Here is a 6,043-nt window from a genome sequence, read left to right as displayed (position 1 = left end):
ACACACACACACACACACACACACACACACACACACAACGCACGCACTCCCTTCATCAAACGAAACAACAGCGTTCGCGACCAGCTGTTTATAGCCTTTATATGGTCGCTCGATCTGCTAGAAATAGCAGCCAGTTTGTTTTAAGCTAAACTCGACCATTAAGCATTATGTAGTCCAAAGTATACAAAAATAAAAACAGCAATAAATGAATAAATAAACAAAACCTGATTGTTATGGCTGAAAGAATTTTGATCATACAGTTTTATTCAATCAATATCGGTCCGTAGCTAAACAACAACTATCATTATATTTCATGAATAGTGACGTTTTTAATTCCCGGTGAGCTCTGATCGAGTAGAGCAATGAGCGAAAGGCATTCCAGGCGTGACCATCTCGTATTTTTTCTTTTTCTAACAGATTATATAAATCTACATTATCCAATGTGTCCTTAATCGTATGATTTGAGAGAGATTTGGCTGCTATTTCTAGCATGCAAAGCGACTACGTACAAGCCTGACATGGGAGAGAAATCAGTAATCGTTATCAAGGTGAAGGTCGCTTATAAACATCACTGATAGATAGAAATAAATTTAGTTTTATTTAATTAAAATCTAAATATCTCCTTATAAAATATAATATAAAATATTTATTATAATGTGATAATTATTTAAATATAAAAATATTTAAAATTTGTGCAGCACAGAATTAATTATAAGTATTAATTTATATTTTTAAATCAGTGTTTGTGTATTCAGATATTTTGTATAATATTGAATGTGAAATAATAGACGTTAACTCTGGTTTCTCCTCACCCCGAGCGGATAAATCTTTCGCCTTTTACTAAAGATTTCCGTGGGGAGGAACATTTTAATGAGTCTATAGACTTATTTTTGAAAGCCTCATCTAACCATGAGGCGATAATTAAATTAATATCAGACTAATTAATATTGGTTAAGTAAGACCAAACTCTACCTTACAACGACTTGGTTGTGATCCCCGAACTGTTATTTCCCGGGTTCGGTCCCACAGTGTCATCTGTTGTAACCCCAGGCTAAACAAAGCTTTATGAATGGGTTTGGTGGAGTCAAATCGAACGAAACCCGTCGGATATATGTGTGTATACTTTATTTCATTCAATTTGCCATAAAGGCAGTACACAGAGTAGTAGCTACGGGCTGGACAAACACATTAGTAAGATGGTATTAATGGGAGAAGACAGGAGCCTACCGCCGAACTCTACTTCTCTAAATCTTTTATAAATTTACAATTTGAGGCTATGAACCTTTTACAATTTCAATTTATCATGTCTTTGAAATGAGGCACTTGCCTCTTACACTTTTCTTTTTATGGGGCCACAAGCCCTTTCAATATGAGGTACTCATCCTCTTACATTTTACCACCCGACCAGACTCCGTGCTTCACTTAAGCACCTCGCTGGTTCTTCATCGGGCCACTTCAGTAAGAAGATGCGTCTTTGGGGAAGGAATTTATCACCCTGCACAAGTCTGTCTCCCACACGACCTCCGGTGTGTGTATACTTATTCCCCTAACCATTTTACCTTGGGTTCAGTCCCATAGCGTGTCTTCTGCTGTAACCCCAGGCAAAGCTTTATAAATGGGTTTTGGTGGAGCCAAATCGAACGAAGCCCGTCGGATATATGTGTGTGCGCTGGTTTGTTTACACACCGTAACTTCGGCCAAGGAAGTGATAGAATTTGAACAAGTGAAATAGTAGAAAAAAGTTGATATATTCTTTCACTTGTTCATCAGAATTTTAAATACCAAAAACGTAAACAATTTTAAATAAAAATTAGATTTCACCGAAAGATCTGCTCCGCCACCCTATCACAACCTCCAGCCCGCTTAGACAAATTAAAACGATATAATTCTCGTACATGATCACTCTTTCTGCTAGAAATAACGGCCAATTGATACCCAAGTGTGTCGAAAAAGACGTGATGGTCGTGTCTAGAACGCCGTTGATCATGGTTCTGCTAGTTTAAATTGAGAGAAAAATTTAATCATGATTCGTAAATTCAAATGCAAGATGAGGTATATCACCAGACAGAAATGATTAAATCGATTCTATTTCCACCTCGTCCTTGGGTGGTATTTATTTTACCGAGTTCTACTGAAAGGGTTTGAACTCATAATGTTATTGGCTGTAATAAATATCGATAGTACTTAAGACTGTTGAACGAATTCACGCTGCATCTTCGGAGGAAGATCACAAACTTTCTGTGATCGGTGTCTGACGTAAAGGGCGTTTATGAGGTCTCTCTAATCGCTAGAAACAACAGCGAAAGCGCACTCTACCAAAATTTATGCGATGCCTTTGTTCTTTGAATCTGCTCGATCAGAGCTAAACAACAACGACTGCGGCCAGGTAATGACTATGGAATTAAGTTCGTTTTGCAAGTGTGTAGTTAGTTCTAGGCTGGATCGAAGTGTGTGGTTTTCGATTATGTTCATAAAAGGAGTGTTATTCGGTTCGTGAAAAACTGTTAGCGAAAGCTTATTACGTGCATCCGCATCTCTCTCTCTCTCCCCCCCTCTCTCTCGCTCTCTCTCCCTCTCTCTCTCTCTCTCCCTCCCCCCCTCTCTCTCTGTCTGTCCATCTATGTGTTACATACACACAAACACACATTACGTGTTTGTTGTTCAAATGCGAGCCACTGTCAACCAATTTCTTTCTTTCTCTTTGCATGTGTGTGAATATGTATACATACATGCATACATATATTCACATATATAAATCACTCGCTTCAGTTACTGGATTGCAGCCATGCTGGAGCACCGCTTTGAAAGGTTTTGCCAAACAAATCAACACGAGTAGTTTTTAAGTTCGGTACATACTCTGTCGGTTCTCTTACACACAAACAGACATATACATTACATACACACACGTATATATATATATATATATGTGTGTGTGTGTGTGTGCATGCCTGGCTGTTTGATGGTTTTCGGTGAACGATTAAAAAATACCCGCGATAAAATGGTGCTTCGAAACACAAAATACCCCGTAATGTTTGATCCGTCCCCTTCTAGTTACACGACCGTTCCATGTGATTGTCGCCACAATACGATGATTATCCCCCCCTTGGTAACCAACGACGCTATTCTTCACCAAATCGATTATCACAACTATAATGCAAGATGTTATTAGCAGCAGGGTTCCATATCTGTTACCTGCTACTAGTTTCCGTCGTTAGACAGCGGCCATGCTGGAGCGCTGCCTTGAATGCTTTATCGAGCATAAATCGACCTCAGTACTTATTCTATTATTCTTTTATTCTTTCATTTGTTTTAGTCATCTGATCGCGGTCATGCTGGAGCACCACCCTGAAGGATTTTAGTCGAACAAATCGACCCCGAGACTGATTCTTAAAGCCTAGAACTTATTCTGTCGGTCTCTTTTGCCGAACCGCTACGTTTCGGTGACGTTAACACACCGACACCGGTTGTCAAACGGTGATGGGGTGAGGGCAAATACACACACACACACACATAAATATGTCTGTATGATTTGAGGGAAATTTGGCTGCTATTTCTAGCGTGTGAAGTGACTACATGCAGCCTTACATATTTATAAATTCGTTCCTTTTGTTTACAGAAAAATTCGTGACACTCCGTCGGTTACGACGACGAGGGTTCCAGTTGATGCAATCAACGGAACAGCCTGCTCGTGAAGTTAACGTGCAAGTGGCTGAGCACTCCACAGACACGTGTAACCCTTAGCGTGGTCCTCGAGGAGATTCAGCGTGACACAAAGTGTGACAAGGCTGGCCCCTTTGAAATACAAGTACAACAGAAACAAAGAGTGAGAGAAAGTTGTGGTGAAAGAGTACAGCGGGGTTTCCCCCCCCCCCCACTGCCGGAGCCTCGTGGAGCTTTAGGTGTTTTCGATCACTAAACACTCACAACGTCCGGTCTGGGTATCGAAGCCACAAGCCTACCACCGCGTGTCCGCTTCCCTAATATGCCCCTCTACTTACAGAAATATGTGGTTTTAGAAGGGAGGAAAATCTTTATCAAGGTGAAGGTCACTTATAAACATCACTGATAGATATAAATATATTTAGTTTTATTTAATTAAAATCTAAATATTAGCTTACAAGATATAGTATAAAATATTTATTATAATGTAATAATTATCAAAATATAAAAATATCTAAAATTTGTGCAGCACAGAATTAATTATAAGTATTAATTTATATTTTAAAATCAGTGTTAGTTCATTCAGATATTTTGTATAATACTGAATGTGAAATAATAGACGTTAACTCTGGTTTCTCCTCACCCCGAGCGGATAAATCTTTCGCCTTTTACTAAAGATTTCCGTGGGGAGGAACATTTTAATGAGTCTATAGACTTATTTTTGAAAGCCTCATCTAACCATGAGGCGATAATTAAATTAATATCAGATCTACTAAAGTAATAACGGGGCAACCCGATAGGCCGGCCAAATGTACCTGACCGTAACGGATTCCTGCTTCCATGGGTCCTTTATGGATGTGAAACCATTGGTCACCAGATACAGACGTAACATTACTGCTCTGTACTTTTTTCTAATATATGATACATTGACGATATATATAATAAAATCCGTGGCTTAGCATACACACATATATCCATCTATACACACACACACACATATATATATAGCTTGCTTACCAACCACATGGTTCCGGGTTCATTCCTACTGCGTGGCACCTTGGGCAAGTGTCTTCTGTAATAGCCTCGGGCCGACCAAAGCCTTGTGAGTGGATTTGGTAGACGGAAACTGAAAGAAGCCTGTCGTATATATGTTTGTGTGTCTGTGTTTGTCCCCCCAACATCGCTTGACAACCGATGCTGGTGTGTTTACGTCCCCGTCACTTAGCGGCTCGGCAAAAGAGACCGATAGAATAAGTACTAGGCTTCCAAAGAATAAGTCCTGGGGTCGATTTGCTCGACTAAAGGCGGTGCTCCAGCATGGCCACAGTCAAATGACTGAAACAAGTAAAAGAGTATATATATATATAACAAGCTTCTTTCAGTTTCCGTTTACCAAATCGACTCGCAAAGCTTTAGTCTGCTCGGGGCTGTATTAGTAGACACTTGCACAAGGTGCCTATGTTTACATTCATAATATTTCTAAACATTAAATCCACAATTTCTAAGAGAGAGAGAGGCGCGTGGCGGCGGTGATAGAAGCAAATATCTATTAAATTGATTGTTACAAATTTTAATTAAAACTGGTATGGTTGTTGCGAATGACTTGATTTGCATTTCTGACAGAAAGAAAACCCTGTATTTATTTATTGTTATGGGAACTTAGGTTGGTAGCATTCTGTTTACGGTAGTGGCACTTGAAGAAGGTGCGTGTGTGTGCGCATCTGGATATGAGATGAAGAGATGTAGAACTGAAAGGACGGACAAAAAGAAAAATAGTGGAATAGGTGCAGACGTGATGATGATGAAGACGATGACGATCGTTGTGGATAGTGTGGTGGTGGTGGTGGCCAGAGAAAAGAGAGTGACAGTGTTCTGATAGAAACAGTTTCAGCTGCTATGATGATGATAATAAAATGATGATGGTGGTGGTCATATATTGACATAAGGTAACATCTGTCAGATAGAGAAAAACTGTGAAAATAAGGTCAGTGTCATTATTAAAAAAAATAGAACAATGAAAAAAGAAACTTGAAACGAAAAAAGCTAATCAAGTTATTGTTTAATGAACGCCAGAGACAAAATTAGGTTCAGTTGGTAGTTTACCTTGTGGTGGTGGTGGTAGCTATGACAGCGGTGGTAGTGGTAATGATGGTGGTGGTGTAAGTGGTATTAGCGGTGGTGGTGGTGGTAGTGATGGTGACTTTGGTGGTGACGTTGGTGGTGGTGACGGCGACTTGTGGCGATGGTTGAGAAAAGTAGGAGGGGAAACAAACGAGGAAGAAAAAGAACGAGAAAGAGGTAAAGAGAATAAAAAGGGGGGAGCTTTTTGGTCACCAGATTATCTGGGAGGGTTCTATGATAACCCGGACCGACCTCAATTCAC

At 39.7% G+C, this 6,043-nt stretch overlaps 1 protein-coding gene and 2 non-coding genes across 3 annotated transcripts in view; 2 read left to right on the top strand and 1 right to left on the bottom strand.

Annotated features, from left to right (window-relative positions):
* LOC106875049 (uncharacterized) overlaps window positions 1-6,043 on the bottom strand; it is a 41,601-nt gene that overhangs the window by 30,874 nt on the left and 4,684 nt on the right. The window lies entirely within an intron of this gene.
* Window positions 793-917, top strand: LOC128250841 (U5 spliceosomal RNA). Its single transcript, XR_008266814.1, has one exon. It is a non-coding gene; the product is annotated as a U5 spliceosomal RNA (small nuclear RNA).
* Window positions 4,284-4,408, top strand: LOC128250840 (U5 spliceosomal RNA). The gene has a single exon (XR_008266813.1). It is a non-coding gene; the product is annotated as a U5 spliceosomal RNA (small nuclear RNA).

This window comes from Octopus bimaculoides, chromosome 25, assembly GCF_001194135.2.
Source record: "Octopus bimaculoides isolate UCB-OBI-ISO-001 chromosome 25, ASM119413v2, whole genome shotgun sequence".
NCBI classification, from domain to species: Eukaryota; Metazoa; Mollusca; class Cephalopoda; order Octopoda; family Octopodidae; genus Octopus; species Octopus bimaculoides.
This window is presented reverse-complemented; position numbering and strand designations above follow the sequence as displayed.